Genomic DNA, 18,059 nt, shown 5'->3' with positions numbered 1-18,059 from the left:
ACTGAGCCGACGAGGTGCGCAGTCAGTATGTTACAACCAGTGCGAGCAAGCGTTGCTGGTTGGACTTCACGCCTGCGATTGCTAAGGCGCACGATGTGCCAAAGAAGCTGGTTTCTATGTACAAGCAATCGAGAATGACATTGTTATCCGTGATACACTTTGACATCGAGGGCATTTGGAAAAGGGTGGCGGATTTAGCGTCATACGGCTCACGTGGTGCAAATATATTCAGGTTGTGTGTGTGTACTACGCGGAGCAAATGCAAAGAGAGGCCACCACTGAATGTGCGCTGCAAAGGAGCAATGCGTGCTAAAGCAAGTTCATAAATAGGGTATCATCTACAAAACAGGGATCGGAAATGGCTATAGCTGTGGAGCTCTCTTGGTGGTTGCATACAGCATTCGAAGGCACGTGGCGAACTTAATGCATCGCGATTACCGTGTTTCCCGACTTTGAAATGCCGATCAGATGTGCATAAAACTTGTTTCATCTTGGTAGAACTGCTGTCGCTGTAAACCATTACCATCGTTTCTTTCACTCTTTAACGTGCATATTGACAATATGAAACTCTCTCTTTTTTTCGTTGAAAGCTGGCTCCCCCTATTGCCATTTATTAAGTGTACAAGATAAGATGCACACAGTGTTCGCATACTTCGTAGTGGCAGGCAAGTGGTATACACACCACTCCGACAGCAATGACTGCACTCAATAGACATACTAACCGTTGGCAGTTGCTCCCCGAGTGCGTTGTCAGCGTCCTTACTGCACCGGGTGTAGTTTCCCATGCATGGCCGTATGAAGGGGCAGATGTACTCGGGATCCACGCAGTCCTTCTCGTTGCGTTCTGCACCAAAGGAAAGTTCTTCCCGTTAGAGACCATGGCAGCCTTTAGGGAAAGAGAGAGAAACAAAAGAAGGAAAGTCAAGCAAGTCACGCAAATGCATGTCCGGCTTAGTACCCTAGGCTGGGGGAAGGGGGTTAAGGTTTCGAAAGAAAGATAGAAAGAAAGAAATAGAGAGAGAGAACGAAAGAAAGATAGAAAGAAAGAAAGAAAGAAAGAAAGAAAGAAAAAAAGAAAGAAAGAAAGAAAGAAAGAAAGAAAGAAAGAAAGAAAGAAAGAAAGAAAGAAAGAAAGAAAGAAAGAAAGAAAGAAAGAAAGAAAGAAAGAAAGAAAGAAAGAAAGAAAGAAACTAGAACACATAGGGTGCTTCATTCAGATGTGCACATAGAGACAACAGTCAGTCATTGATGTTTGTCAACTTCAGTAACTGCAGCAATGCGCGTGTCACTTTCTGACCTTGCGGCGCATGTGGCCGTCGCCCAAGCACTTTCGTCACTGAAAGGATCTGTAGTCCAGGTACAGATGTAAAAGTGCTGGTCGCGCACAGTTTTTGCAAAACTAACTTTAATTTTAACAGTAGTTTAAATACTAGTGTCAGTTAGCTAAGGATGCTGTGAAAGTTCAGTATTTTACGCGAGTTTTCTGATTTTCAATGTATTGTCGAATAACACATAACTGCAACATATATAGCTGCATGTAACGTTTTCAGTGAACCAAATGCTAGACGTAGTAGCTGTGGGTACGACTATATAGGGCCTCGTTTCTGTGGTTTTTTTTTCAGTTTGAGTGATTGCTAATGAGAAAGTTAAAGCTCAGATGCACAAATACTGCACCCTTAACTAAATGGATTTCTCACTGTCTCAGCGCAAGACATGTACACACATATCTTTCACAACGATTCGGCCTCGTCGGCTGCTCACCAAAGACGAAACTGACGACCAGCGAGACGATCATGTGGGTGAGAAAGCCGACTAGCACGACCCACATGAAGGAGATGTGGTAGAACCGGAGGATCCCACTGCATACGTGAACAAGGCAGGCGGTTCAGCACGGAGCACGGTATGTGCAATGAAGTTCAGTTCTAGTGTCAAAAGCTGCACATGCAAGCGTCCGGATTTTCTGTCTTTATCCGCAAAGCAAAGAACACCAGCCCTTAAAGAGGCTCTGAAACACTTTTTGAATATATACATATACATAAAGGGTAAGAAAACGTTAACTATCGGTCGTAGATACTTCTGTGAACATGTAAGCCAACTATTACTGCACTGCAATATAATAATTATATGGATTATACAATGTCAGCTAATGTTTGGCAAGAAAGGTTGGTTATCGGTGATGGCTACGATACTTGAGGGACGGTTATTCCATTCCCGAGATGTACGTGGGATGAAAGATTCAAAGAAATACTTCGTGTAACACGAATCAATTCCTGCTTTACTGCTATGACCGACACGGTAGCGAATTTACTGAGGCCGCAGTATTAAATCGTCGTGAAGTTTGGTGTGACGGAAATTTTATGAAATAGCAAAAGACGGGTGAGCTTGCGCCATTTAGCTAGTGGAATAAGGGCTAGGTTAGTTTTCCTTGAGTTTATACTCGCATCACGGTTATAATTAAAAATAATGAAACGAGTAGACTTATTTTGTACTAGTTCGAGTGAGGTAATAAGATTAATGGGACCAGGATCCCATATTGCAGATGCATATTCAAGTTTCGAGGGTATTAGTGTATTGTAAAGCTGTAGTTTTGAAGTAGGCGGTGCTTTGGAAAAGTTGCACCGTAAGAATCCGAGCATGTGATGAGCAAAGTTAATGACGTACTCCATATTAATAGTCCAATTTAAGTCGTAATGTAATGTGTACACAAAGATATTGACGTGATATGATAAAATCTGAGGGAACGTTGTTAAGATGGTTAGTGCTAGCATTAGAATTAGATCTGGACACGCGCATTATTTTACATTTGTTAAGTTCAAATGGTTCATGTACAGTTTATGAAATCAATAACTAGGCTAGCCTTGCACCGTAATAAATAGCTAGAAATGCAAGTTCAAAGAACCGGCCTACTTCGCACTTCTCGAACAGACAAATCACTGAAACCACCTTTTTTCTTTCCTATCTGATAGGAAGCTCTTGATGTAGTTATACGTCCGTTGCCCTAGTCCTATTCGTTCGATGTTTTCCAATATGGCCTCACGTGACGAACTCATAGAAGCACAACAAACATCTCAAGCAGAGCGACTAACCAAAACCAAAACGGGACGGCATATACTAAGCAAACTAGGAATGAATTATCACAATCTATACGGGGAAAAGAGCACGATAACGAGAGAAATTCGTGACAAACTCCTAGTACCAAATATACCCAAGAACATGCATCCAGGTTACAATGACGGCAGACGCAAGAGTAGAGCAGAGAAAATTATCCGAAGCTTTGGGTCAGACGACAGAGCAACCTTCTTAGACGCGGCTGAATACCCAGACATAAATAGCTATGTAGCAGTAATCGTAGATCACACCCAAAAACCCCTTACAAGCGTATCAGTTAATACCAAACATTCCGAGACCGCAGAGGAGGTAGCCATTGCACTAGCATTGGTCTCCACGAATGCTCAGTACATCATTAGCGATTCTCAAGCGGCCATTAGAAATTATGCAAAGGGTAGGATCTCTCCTGAGGCATGGCACATCATCAGAGTCAATGAAGCAAAGTTCTCCAATGCAGAGAAGAACGGCAGGCAATTGATCTGGTTCCCAGCGCATACGACTCCAGACATTCCCGCAGTCAACCTCAACGAGGTAGCACACCGCGAAGCTCGAGGTCTTACTCGCCGAGCTGAGCAAAGAGTGACTTCCATCGGTCAGGAGAACGCGGAGGAGGAAATCTGGAGAGAAAAAGATGTATTAACAAGATTTAGTGATATTACCAAATTCTATCAAAATCGGAGGCGAGTATTACCACCGCCTCACACTAAACTGAACAGAGCTGAGTCCGTTACTTGGAGGCGACTACAAACAGAAACTTATACGAGTCCCGTGCAACTAAAAACTTTCCACCCCGATATATACGAGAGCGATATGTGCAAGCTATGCAAGTCTGTTAGAGCCACCCTTCAACACATGTTGTGGGGATGTGAAATATACCAAAATAAAATGGCAGTCTCCCCAGAAAATCTACGGGCGCGGTGGTCGGCCGTGCTGCTCAGCTCAGAACTCCAAGACCAACTTTGGGCCGTCCAGCGAGCCAAGGAAGCCGCACGGGAGCAGCAGCTCCCAGTGGCCATCTAGGCGGCCCCAGGCCCGGGCCTCCCAATCGCCGGATTCCAAATAAAGTTATCACACACACACACACACACCTTTTTTAGAGCGCAGCTCTTTGGCGTCCGTTCCTGGGTTTCGCGTCGTCGTCGGCGTTGTCGTCGGCCTCGTAACCAGCTCCGCCCCCCTTTCATCCCCCCAGCGCTATAGCAGCGACCGACTGATACCGCTGGATGCCGCTGACGCCGCTAGAGAGTCAAGATAACGTGACTGCATAGAACACCGTCGCCGCCATGCAGAAAGAGGAGGAAAGGGTCCTCCCCCCCCCCTGTTCTTGTGTGGCGGATAGGGTGCTCTTCAGTTGCCGACGCGCCGGTTATTTCACGTAGGCCCCGGCACGTCGACGAATACGTGACCACCTTCCCACGGCTAGACCTGGTTCTTAGCGCTGCGGAAGCGAGGGTATCATATTGTTTGTGTCGGCATCGGCGGCGTTGTCCCTGAAACCAACTCCGCAGCTGGGGTTGACTCACTATCGGCGTCAGCGGCATCAGTCAGTCGCTGCTATCTCTTCCCTCCTCTCTTTATCGTGTTGTCCGCTTGCTGCGCGCGCTTCTGCCCCCATCGTTTGCCGCTGGGTGTACACGCCGCCCCCCTCCCCCCTCTTCCTGCGAGTCTCCGGTTGTCAAAGCGCCGGCTCGAACTTAATTCCTTTCTTCGCTCCTCCTCCAATGCAACCCCTGTGCGGTGGCAATCAGAGAGCCAGATCGGTGGCGGCGGATCTGTATATGTGCACCGCCCGAGCCGAAATTGCCGCTGCCGTTCGCCCTGTGCGGTGGCAATCAGAGAGCCAGATCGGTGGCGGCTTGACATAAAGACAAACAGCAATTTCCTAACACTTATGCGGGAGAACATCCCGTTCCTCTCGCTCGTAACGCGTCCCACGGCTGTGACAACCTCGCGAGGCACTTGTATAGATCTCGTCTTTGAGAATCAAGCATTGGTGTACCAAGTCGAACATATATCAGTCTATTTCTCCGACCACAAAGCTTCCTTCATGACTGTCAAGAACTGTTAGTGGAGTCTTTGTTAAAGGAATACGTGTGAAAAATAAAAAAAAAATTCTGTGATAGCGCATACATGTGTTGCTCGATTTCTTTGCCTCAATCTATCGAAAAGGTGAAACAGCTTATTTGCTGCGCTCAAATTTCGCATTAGGAAGTAACGTAATCGTCGGTAATTTTTTCTTTCTCTCGAAACAGCAGACGACAAACCTGAGCACGGTATGTTCCCAAATAGTTTTTGAAATATACTCGTCGTAAGTTTCGTTTAACATTCGGCCAATCAACAGTGGATGAGCAAGGGAAGCCTCAGCGTGTCAACTTGTCTTCGTCATGGCCCTCACAAGTATGTGTGCTCGTTGAAACGTTGGCTCTAGGCTGAGGCTTCCCTTGATCACCTCTCTTACTCAATTGAATTGAATTGAACCTCTTTGGATGTTTGAATACATAAACCAGATTTTGCTTTAACATAAAGCGGTAAATTGCATTTTACAAGGATCCGTGAGCATTAATTGGACTTCCTTATATCTTTATTCAGTGTCCTTGTGTATTCACACAATATTTGCAGAAGTCCTTGTAAGCGCTGTTGTATCTATAAGTTTCCTTGCCTTTCTACGAGTACTCCACTTGTGCCAAAGCCTTTAATGTCTTACCTGAACACTAAATATACCGCGGAAGTATCAAGAGCAGACAATATGTGCTGTGAAATTTAACATAATGCTTTTTCCCCTACACTATGTGCCCCTCGCCAATGTGTTATCAAAACCATGGGACAGTGCAGCTCGAGCTTATCTTGCTTACAGCACATCTTTGCCTACCAATTCTTGTTTCTTGTTTTAATCTAGCGGAAATTGCCGAAGGCACATAACATACACATAATATGAAACACGTCAAGCAGCACTGTATGCAACCACAAGTACGAGGGCAGCAAAGCATAAATACAGTTGTGTGAAATTTCGTTCTCCCTGCTTTAGCGGCACGCCGTAAACGATGAGGAAACTTCGCCCGATTACAGCTTTCAATTCAATTAAATAGACTGCTTTCTATGTTTCTGTATGTTGTAAAACCAGTGACTGACAACATTAAGTCCGCCTGACCTGTGCGAATATTGTGAGCGTGTACTGCTTCGTTCACCATAGACAATAAACGATGTAGGCTTTTGAAACGTTTCTTTCATTTGCCATTTGAGGCCTCTCGATCACCTGGCGACATAATAAACATATCTGCAGTCATGTTACAGTGCCGTACACACGAATACCCAGGGTTCCCGAAAGCGGTAACAAAACGCCCAAAACCAGCGAGCGAGCAGCGCAACGAGCCCTACGAAGCGCTACAGCTGCGGCCATATTGCTCACTTAGTAATGATGATAATATTAGTTTCTATTTTTCCAGCGCCATCTATCGGTCGTATACTTTAGTTCACAACGCCACCGCTACTCTTATTTACTCTTATTTCCGTTTCACTGTGGAAGGCACAGTTTCCCTTCTCTGATAGTGAATTCCAGTGGTCGACCTAGAGCGCGGCGTTGAATCCACGAGAGATCGAGAAAATTCGGGACGTAGTGACCCAATCAATATAGACCAGCGAAAAATAAACATGCTCCGACAGGGAGCGCGGCGAAATTTGGGCGCCCGCCATATCCGCCAGCCATATCGCGATTTCATCATTTGCACCTTAAATGCCATTTATTAAAGCACGTATAACTTCTCGTCGTTGCTGCTGCTACTTTCCGATGAACTATACCTGCTCTCAGAATTGCTCAAAGCAAGAAGCACCGTTGCACGGCTGAACTACGCCATTTCGAGAGAGAGAGAGAGAGAGACGAAGAGGGAACGGTAGGGAGGTTAATCAAGGACGTGCCCGGTTGGCTACCCTGCACTTGGGGTGGGGGAAAAAGGAAGAACAGATAAGGAGAGAAAAGAAAATTTCGCGGAGAGAAAAGAAAAAGTGACGCCAAAGCGTCGTCGGAATTATGGCGAAATTCGTCTCTGCTCGGCGGATCAACGAGAAGGGTTCCGTCGAAGTGCCGCTTGATCCAAATCGACCGGTGGAAAACGCAAGCTTCATCTAGATCGGCCTGTGGAATTCAGTTTCTTTGCCATGGAGCACGAAAACATGCTCCAGATCGAGCAATGGAATTCACCATCAGCTTATATAGCTCTACTGTACTTTGGCGTCATGGCTTCTCCACTCTGAAGTTTCTAGCGTGCTAGTGGAGACGAAAATACAAAGAAAGGCGGGTATCGGTGCGTATAAGCTCACTTATAGTTGAATGATAGTTGAAATTTGTGGCATGAGATTCGCGAGAAGACTTTCTTTAACAGTCAGGTCATTCTAAGATTATTGAAAAAGTTTTTCGGGGCCTCTTTAACATATCCAACAAAGAAACAGTGGTTTGTGACCACTTTCGGCCTTTCAGTTCTTTATCACTGTTAGCATGGTGCAGCGTCTTCGTCGCAGCAACCGTGCGTTGCATTGTGGTAAGCTATTTTCGTCCATGTTTTTCTTTGAAGGGCGTTTCTAATCTGTCTGAGCGAATGGCGGGCGCACAGTTACAAAACGCACCTGTAAAATTCCGGCACAGTCCATCTCCAGACTCCCGATGACAGTCGATGTTAATGCGATTAGAAATCGATCAGTGTAGCTAAGAATGCTAATCGCAGCAAAAATTTAGACAGTGCCATCGGCCATAATACACGGCGTACGCTGGTACTAGTGCGATCACGAACTCTAACAACATTACTATCGGTCAGTACATCGGAGGAAAACCACTTGTGAACACTGAATGCTGATGCGTCCCCCTGAAAGAACACTCCATTGCGCTTGTATGTGCGTGAATACTACGAGGAGAGAGAGAGATAGAGAGAAATATATTTAAATCAAGGATCTAAGATATTTGAGCAAGTGGCTAAGGGAATTGAGTTTGGCTCACTATGGAAGCTTCCCACGCGAAGCTCCATATTGAGCTAAGTGTCTCTTTGATCTTAGTCCGTCGGAGCACTCAGCATTTAAAAAAGACGTCAGCTCCTTAGGCCGTAAGGTCTTCCAGACTTTGCTGAGTCCTTTGCATTCCCGCACGAAGTGAACATATAAAGTTACCTCCCTCGAGCACGCGTAGCATTTCACTTGCGGAAGTGATTGCAGGTGGTCAAGATAATTGAGTTGCCCTCGCCACCGCCATCAGACGACAATGTCAGCTTTCATGGCGTATCCTACTCTCGCCTTCGCTATAAGCGCTTGCGCTTCTCGAGATAGCCGTCTGAGAACAGGGTCGTCTGGATCAAGGGGACGCAATTTAAACCTCTTCCCTAATCTCAGCTTTCAGTGCCCTTTCTCCCTTTCCCAGTGACGAATAGCAACCGGGTTAATCCTGGTTAACGTGCCTTTCCCTTATCATTTGCCTATCTCGGTTGGGGAGCTTATTGGTTAGATATGTTAGTTAATGCTACGAGATGTGTTGGTGCTGCGACGTATGTGGACGTGTCGAAGTCTGGTGTGCAGGCAGCGTTCAATATCCCCAGTTAATGAGACGGAATATGCCATGATCTATTCATTTTTTCTGCACCTCGGTGATGTGTCATTTTTTGTTCCGAAAAAAGCAGTCATACCTTCGCGGTGTGCAAGTGTGTGATTTACAGATTATCTTCTGGTTTGTAAACACAAAAGGTCCGCGTCAACGATGGTAAGCCGATAGATAGGAACGTCTCGATATTTTTGTGAAGCTTGCTATGAAGACTTTGAAACAAATTTTATATATATATTTTCTTATTTTTCTAGCCGACATGCGCGCTATAACTTCACGAGTTGCGATGAAGTTCGTTGGGATAATGCGCCACTTACACTGGAAGCCATGTTCGCTATCCTGCTCTGACATTGCTGGCAGCGAGCGAGAACATATTGCATTTCCACATGTTGAGGTCATGACTAGAGTGGTAATACGCGATAAGAAAAACGGCATATTGTTACAGAAATAAAGAACTATCAATGATTCGGGACGATATACAGAATCTAGCATGCACTCAGCGACGAGGCACTAAAGAAGATTGCGGTACAGCTCGTGCTCTAGAGGACTCTCAGCCCGTTGTCGTTTCCCGCATATCGATCGCTCTTCTCTTAAACAAAGCCCTTTATTAAATCAAAAGCACTTGCGCTGTGGTGTGACAGTCATATGAAACGTGAACTTGCAGGGAAAATGACAGAGCTCTGCATTCACTGGGCCTTAGCTTCAATCACGTGTTTCCGTCTCCTTCCACTTACTTGCTGCACCGTATCTGAGTAGACGTTAATGAAGCATGCATTATGTGAGAACTAAGATGTTTCACGAAGATTTCTTTCTACGAAAGCTTTATCTTTTAAGCATGAACGTATTTTAGACCCCGCCATCATCCATATGCAATCCCTGCATCCCGTTGCAGAGCGAGCCTTAGGAAGCTGAGTATACCCGCCGTGGTTGCTCAGTGGCTATGGTGTTGAGCTGCTGAGCACGAGGTCGCGGGATCGAATCCCGGCCGCGGCGGCCGCATTTCGATGGGGGCGAAATGCGAAAACACCCGTGTGCTTAGATTTAGGTGCACGTTAAAGAACCCCAGCTGGTCAAAAATTTCCGGATTCCTCCACTACGGCGTGCCTCATAATCAGAAAGTGGTTTTGGCACGTAAAACCCCAAATATTATTATTATTATTAAGCTGAGTATAGACGTTGGCGCGAAGTTTACAGTCACCTCGAGATAGTACAATATAAAGCTTTCGTGAAATGTGTAAACTGCGCAGAGGTATAATAGTGCGTAAAGCAACCCTGGCTATTTTAGCACCTGCTTGGTGTCTTCACGTCCGTTAAAGAATGCGGCAGTTTTAAAATGTCAAGTATCAGTATTACGCTGCGTGCGCAGAAGGGTGCAAATTTACAAACATACCTTGGCGCGGGTGGTGACTCGTAAGATCCAGCGTGTATGGTTCGGTTGAAGTTTGAGCATCCGGCGGTTGACGTAGGCAGCGCGTCCGCTTGCCGAGGGTACACGATGGAGCCTAGCGCCTGCCAACCAGAGATGGCGATGCCGACGAGGATGCCTGCCATGGCACCCTGCGTTGCGCATACGCAATAATTGTCATGACTGCGCGGAGAACGTTCACAGAGAAAACACGGCGAAAAAAAAATGGTAGCGAGTTTAACTCGAAGGCTGTCCGGTTGGTTATACCTAGATAGGGGGAGGAGGAAATTGAAACATGAGAGAGTGAAGGTTCCGTGTGCACATGCGCCCACAAGGAAAGTTTCACGTGACAAAGTGATCACGCTAACCCGTTAATCAAAATTTTAAAATTAATAACACACGCAATAGCGATTTCGTTGATAAACGGCGACGCTTACATTTTAAGGGTCATTTCCAGCGCAACCTAAGCGAGCTAGCACATCACATTTACATTACATAAATGGCGCTGCCTCGATTTCACTACACAATCGGTTGCAAGCACACGACTCTTTCAATTAAACTACGCTAATTACCTTGTCTTGCCCGAAGAGAAGTAGGGCTACTTTGTGGCTTGCACCTGGACGTGCGTGCGTGCATGCGTGCGTGCGTGCGTGCGTCTGTGTGTGTGTGTGTGTGTGTGTGTGTGTGTGTGTGTGTGTGTGTGTGTGTGTGTGTGTGTGTGTGTGTGTGTGTGTGTGTGTGTGTGTGTGTGTGTGTGTGTGTGTGTGTGTGTGTGTGTGTGTGTGTGTGTGTGTGTGTGTGTGTGTGTGTGTGTGTGTGTGTGTGTGCGTGCGTGCGTGCGTGCGTGCGTGCGTGCGTGCGTGCGTGCGTGCGTGCGTGCGTGCGTGCGTGCGTCTGTGTGTGTGTGTTTCACGACCATGTCCATGGCCCCTTTAGGAAACGCACTTTCGCTCCAGTGCAGCCAAATACTCGCCGACAGCACCGGCTTACTAAAGTCCAGTGGTCATATCTGCCATATCAGCATATGGCAAAACACCAGCAGCGTTCTAGAATACCGGGGACAGCGCAGCTTTCCGCTTTTACGTGACCTGTGAGTTGATTCGAGGGCTGTGTCGAGTATATAGTGATCAAATATTATTCTTTATATTCTCGTACGTGCACGGCAATATACTTATATAGTACACTACAGAGACCACTTGTCCCAGGTCTACAAGGAAAAAGAATGGTACCTTGAAAATGTACTGCGTATAAAACGATATATCTAAGCCGAAAGCAAGTGCTCCTCAATCGACGAAATCGATGGCAGCGACCGATATTCCGACTTCTTTCTTTTCGTCTTATTGTTGTTGATGTCATTGCTTTTTGGTGCAGAAAAGTGGGAGTGTAGGCTGCGTTAAAACCGGCTATCACAAAGTTGTTGTTTGTTGTTGTTGTTGTCATTGTCGTCGTTATCGTTGTCGTTTTTGTAGCGTTTGAAACTAGAGAAGTACTATTGATACTGGTGTCGAGTTATTGTACAGAACTTTTGACAGCGGCCGTCACCTTCTTCCTGCAGCAGGGAAAAAAGATGCCCAGAACGAAGATGGCCAGAAGAGGACCGGACAGGGCCCCCACCAGCGATGCCGTTGCCTGCGTGGACAAATCTGAGGACGTTAGGAAAGATACTTTGTCATTATTCAAGGGCGTACTAAGCCACTGCATGAAACAGAAAAACGCTCACGTTGAGCGAACGCAGACATTAGAAACGAAGACAACCACGTGCTTGTAATGTTTGGAGCTCTAAGAGCATGCAGTATATATCACCTCAATCCAGGGTGGTAGGGCGTGCCCTACCTAACATGGAGGAAACCAGGGTACATTTTAACCTTTGTTTGTTTTCACTCACAGGCTGATCAAGAGTGAAGCTACTCTGTGGGATTAATATGTAGATAAATGAGCTATCACGCGCACTTACGTGCACGATAGACTCCGTAGCTCCGGCGAGAAAAGCGATCGCAATTGAAAGCAAGCCATACGCCGCGGCTGCAATGTAAAGAACACAATTTATTACAATGGCAGTAACTGTATACGCTGTCATGCTGGATGTCTAAGCCTTTTTACTCACCCATGCACTTAGTAACTCTCAGAGCAGCGGCTTCAGTGATGTTTACCTTGGGACGAACGAAGTCGTGCAGGTCACAGCGGCCAGGGAATTGTAGCCGGAGGACAGTGTGCTGGTTGAAGGGCATGCATCGACGCATATGTACTCATGGCACGAATGTTTCCACAGGGACCACATCTGTCATCATGGACCGACAAACATGCCCAAAATGTAGCTATATTCCTATTGGAACCAACTCCTGCGTTCATTTCTCCTGCAAATGCTGCCTCGACACTCACATGAAATCAACGTGATTGTATCTAATTATCCCATGTGCTCATAAACTATGTTGTGCAAAAGATGTGGCAGTTTGGACAAAAGAAAAAGAAATGTTGCAACCTAAATAACGGGTTCTGAAGGTCCCGAAATCTCGCCGCGTCACGTCATCCTTAACCCACCATAGCGGCGTATATAGGGGCTTTGGCTTTGCGCTGCTTAACCCGGGCGCGGGATCGAATCCCGTATACGAGGCGGCCACATTTCGATGCTGGCCAAATGGAAAAACACCCGTGTGCCGAGCATCGGGTGCAGGTTAGAGAGCCCTAAGTGGTCTAATTTGTTTAGGAGTCCCCCACTACAGCGGACCTCATAATCATACCGTGGTTTCGGCACATATAAAACTCGTGAAATTAATCTTTCATTATTAAGCCAACGTCATCGCTTTACTGTGCTCAACTACTGAAGTAATAATTCAGTCGGTGCACCGTCTCGAAAACAAGCAAACATTTGTTCCAAGAAATGTCGCCTGTACAATTTAGCCCATTGTATGTTAGTACATAGGTTCAAGTGATATTTCGGCGTGTATTCATGTATACTGCGGCACTGAGTTCAAATTAACCTAAGCTCACCTGAGCGAACCGCTGAAGACGGCGGCCACAAGCAGCCCGCTAAGTCCCGGATAACAGCGTAGCAAGTCTTGCACTATGTACGGCATCAGCTGAAATTAAAGGGGTAACTGCAGTTCGCAGAGATCTTCGTACATAGAATGTATAACAGGGTGAAGGTGCCATCAGTTAACTCTCCTCATTAGCATGGTAAACTTAATAACTTCATGTACCCTATCTACCATTGCTCAGAGGACGCTCTATTTTCACGCTGTGCATCTATATGACCAGTTTAACTAGTGCAATGTTGGCGTGTGCCAGTGGTTTCAACACCTAAGGAGCCCTGTAAGGCCATTATATATTCATTTTTACAGTGGAGCTGTTAGAACCTCGCTGGTTTTGTCTTGACGTCCGCAGCTTCGCCGAGCTGGGGTAAAGAGTTGAGAGAGAGAGAGAAAGCAGAGTATAAAAATAGTATCGCGCAGCATAGCGACGTGGCGAGGGCGCGTGGAGCCTATAGTGGAGGAGAATTAGGAGCGGCGAGGCGGGAACACAGGTGGTGTGACGTCATTGCTCGCCGATAAGAACCTGCGCGCTCGCTTCGGTAAATTTCAAGAAACTACAAGGTACACGACGTCGGAGATAGCATGCATCATAGCTAAGGTGCGACAGTTGCCACAGCGTTGCGTCGGTGTAGCGTCTGGCACACGACACCGACGCATATGGCGTCTCAACAAAACGGTTCCGTTGCGGCGAGCGCTTTAAATGGTGCGCCGTCCCAACCGAAACACCCACAGGGGAAGACGGCATGGATTTTTCTTAAGCCTTAACTTCCCCCAGACCCGCTGGTCCCTGGTGTTTGCGATAGCAGAGCCACGCATAATTTTTTCCATAGTGTTCCCGTGATTCGTGCTGTTTTGCGGGCAATCTCGCTCCCCCCCCTTCACCCTCGAAACGCACACAGCTGCGGAAACTATATAGGCAGAAAACGCACCAACAGCTCATATTATTTAGCAATAGAAGGAGCGGAGTAATATAATGCTAATTACAATACTAATAATACAAAACTACACAAATATAATAGCATACCAGAGCGGCCACCCGCTCTAATATTGGTATGAGATGCTCCCTATGGAGTAAAACAGCAGTTGAAGGCCGTAGATAATTTAGAAGCGTAATGAGATTAGGAAGTCTGCGGGCATAAGGCGAGGTCGGCTCACGCAATGCAAACGCACAATTGAAGATTGCTGGTGGAGGCGTTCGTCCTCGGTACGCAGCGAACGTGCATAAAATACATTCCAATAAAAGTTTCTACCCTTTAGGGTTTATCTTGTCCCAAACAATCAGTAACCGACATCTATCTCACGCGCGTTTCCTTTCTTTAACGCTGCGTGCGAGGTAATTCCAGCTGTCGTGAACGGCATGCGCGTTATCAGCGTGACAAAGCATTCTTGACAGGAAAGTAGCGCGCGTGGAGTTTTCAAGAAAAAAAAAACGCAAGACAGGTGAGAATTGGAGTGAGCACGATACGCTCCAAAGAGTGCACACATTTTTTCTGATAATATTCATTGTAGTGTAGCCTGATGATATTTTTTTCTTCTGCTTCTATTTTCTTTTTCTTATTTTTTGAATCGAGGGTGACGCCTAACCTGGTCCGGCTTGTCGATGTCCCCGGTGAGCATAGGGTCACAGTCCCAGTACACAGCGTAGATGGTCAGCCCCGACAGCACAGACATTAGCAGAGTCACAGCCACGCCCGGGATATTCAGCAAAAGGGCCCTACAACAACGCGAGACACACTGCAATTCACTGTACCTGCAGGTTGATCACTTTCTTGCGTTTTACGAATCATTTTTTTTTAGATAGCCTCTTGCAGCTGACATAATTCTAGTTCTTGAGCCGAATTATTCAAAGAGGCGGACAATACTTGCACGAGAAAAACAAACATAGCCAAATGAAGGACAAAGAATTACTCATTATATTTTGAATTAACTACTTTACGGCACATCTTACAATTTATGAATTGTTGCCGATGAGTTTGCAAGGCGTATCCACTTGGAATGAATTTCCAGAATGATGCCAGCTTGGAGATAGGCGGCGTCAAACTTGCCGTAAAAATGCACTGCTGTTCCTTTTTTTTTTTTTAACCAAGCGCTTTTTATGCGCTGAAGCTTTAAAGTAGGAGGAACGCCAATGTATTTCTTCCTACACTTTGGGAGGTAATATCTGAAAACTACAGTACCATCCTGTAAATTCATTTTCATCCTGGAAAGTTAATGAGTGAATTCTTGTTGATTAGTTGATCATGTGTTTCGATTTCTCGTGCTAGTGTTGTGCCCCTCTTCGAGTAATTTAGGTCAATGACACTAATTTTGCTATATGACAGAGGCAATTTTTTTTTAATTCCGTAAATCTTAAATATTATCACTCTATATGTCGCACACATGCGCGGACAACATGCCACCCGCATAGTCACTACGCATGTACAGGAGCAAATACACTCGCGAAAACGCTATGAGTGAACACTGGGGTACGAGTCGGACAGCGCAATACGATGATGGGCCGCGTCCGTGAGCTTGTGTTTTTAAAGACACGAATTTAAAAGATGTGTTCTCGTTTTCTGGATGGATTAAGCGTCTCTTCATCACAGAGTAAAGAAATTCGATAAAATGGAAAGTCTAGAAAACAATGAAAACTACTGAAGAGAGCCTCGGAGCATGTGGGAAAATTCGTGCATTGGAGCGAAGACGTTGGCTCAAATGACAGCGAGTGGAGCTCCGGAAGGTAGGTTGTCGTGTAAGAGAGGAGAGAAACAACAAAATGGTTTGGTTTGCAACCTCTGCCCGCAGGACGCGAAGTAGAATACACGCTCCGTATAATGTCCTTAAAGAGGAACAACACAATCGATTCGTAATTATTTTCAAACCTCCAAATTAGCCTAAACACTTTAAGCTTTCGGCTCAAACCACCCAAACCAATGCCCCATTTGTCTGCAAATTTAAAATTGCAGTCACATTTGTTTCTTCCAAGGTAACGGGGAAACAATATAAGCGTTTCATATAACGCCCTTGAACAGATAGGCAAAAAGGGTATAGCAGTTTTCATTTAGCCCACAATCAGACCATAGGCTTCAAAATTAGCCCTCAATAGTCCCCACATTCCCTCTAACTACGAACTCGGTGAATGGTCCATTTCACCCATGACACCGTGAAAAAACGCATATGACGTTTTCTAGACACTAGCAGATTTGCTGTAAAAGGCATCTAAAGTGAGAAAAGGTGTGAAAAAGTCGCAGTTTCCCCCGGAAAGCGAAGCATTCATTTCGATCGAAAATTATTCAGTTTACAAAGTAAGGTTAGTAGTTTTATCAGCTGCATGGACAGCTGTAAACATTCGCTTACTAACTGAATTAACAAGTACGTGGTAACGCGCGCACAGGCAAACCTGAACACATCTCACTCGATGACAGCGGACATTTGCTGCGAGAGCGCTGGTGTGATGAAAAGTGGCAGCAGTGGCGAGCGAATTCTCCTTCGTGCTGCCTATCACTTCAATGCAAACCGAGTGCGCGAGAACAAAGCGCACACGAAGCATGAGCTATCCCCGGTATTTTACCCTTGGAACTTACAGCAGATTACCTCCAAGATAGAATGCGCGCAGTCGGAGTAGAAGAGGAGATGCACACTAACCTGCCCCTTCCTCCCCGCCCCACTCCAATACGCGCGTGAGAAGACGGGGTGCGCCCAGCCCACCTCCTTCGCTTATGCACGCGCGAGAATACGCCGCCGCGTCAAGCAACCATTGTTCTTGGCTCACACCCTCGCAAACTTTCCATCAAACCTACAGCTACAGCATACGACAGTTGGCCGCGTTCTCGCGACCTTATCGCTCTTGTACTTTATACGGAACATCACGGCGACGCCGGCGGCGGAAATTCGCCTGGAGTTTCCATATAACTACTAGCGCAGTGAATGGTTTCGAGACGGTATGGTTTGGCCTCTGTATCGCCCTTCAGCTTACTGGGCGGTCACATATACTGTCATACGCTCGGGGTTTTTGCCCGATCGTAAATTCCTTCCTGCAAGCAGGCAGATATAAAAGCATGCGCCTCCATAAGGGTATACACTTGAATGTTCACCTCTTTGAACCGATGGTCAATAGATAGTGAGCGGTATATATACAAAGAACAATAGCTTGCCCGGCTATAGGGTAACTCCAGAGTTTGTCAGTTTAAAGTAAAAATACCAAACCAACCTAAATGAAACTTAGCGTGCCGCATGTCTTACGTTTGCTGGATGAACTAGGGACGACTGCAGTATGTGTGTCTCTGCCCCCTCGAAGACACTGCCTTTTCTTGAAGCAGGTGTCAGAAGCCGAAAAGACACCGCCTGGAATCTCGCAACAAATCTTCTCCCGGAGATCTGCGTGCGCAAGTTTTACAGGGTCGATCAAAATTCACACGTCCTCAAATAATTCGAATTTTACCTGTAACGCTAAGCAGTGACGCGATAGCTGAAGAATATGCACCAAGCCTTAGAGTGTTTCGTGAGATGTTTGTCGGAGTGAACATACGCAGATGGGGAGCGAGCTTTTTCTTTCGAGAAGTAAAGGGACTGTAGTCGTACTCGTTTGTGGAAGACGCCTCCCGGTGGTGAAGTGGAAAGGCTAGGTTTTTCTTCCTCCTCTTACATATTCGGACTTAGCCACTGGTCCCTGCTAAAACAACCCTTTGCTTTCTTACTGAAGGATTAATTCGGCTTTTCTCTAATCCATATTTAGGCTACCCTATTCATATAGGCCTTACGCTATCCTTGAAGAAAACAACACGACGTCAGCGCCATCCAGCAAAAGACAGAAGAAGCCGAGCACCAGAAGGATACTAATGAAGGCTAAGCAGGCGGCTCAGTCATTGTCATTACGTGCAGAATAAGAAAGCTTAATTTGGGACCCACTCCGCAACGTGGAATATGGCGAGTTAGAATATGAGAAACGATCGGACGTCAGCTC

The 18,059-nt window shown here is 46.1% G+C and overlaps 1 pseudogene; it reads right to left on the bottom strand.

Annotated features, from left to right (window-relative positions):
• LOC142584317 (sodium-coupled monocarboxylate transporter 1-like) overlaps window positions 1–18,059 on the bottom strand; it is a 46,357-nt pseudogene that overhangs the window by 7,249 nt on the left and 21,049 nt on the right.

Source organism: Dermacentor variabilis, chromosome 6 (assembly GCF_050947875.1).
Source record: "Dermacentor variabilis isolate Ectoservices chromosome 6, ASM5094787v1, whole genome shotgun sequence".
NCBI lineage: Eukaryota > Metazoa > Arthropoda > Arachnida > Ixodida > Ixodidae > Dermacentor > Dermacentor variabilis.
The sequence above is the reverse complement of the archived record's forward strand: the minus strand, read 5'-3'. Positions and strand labels throughout refer to the sequence as shown.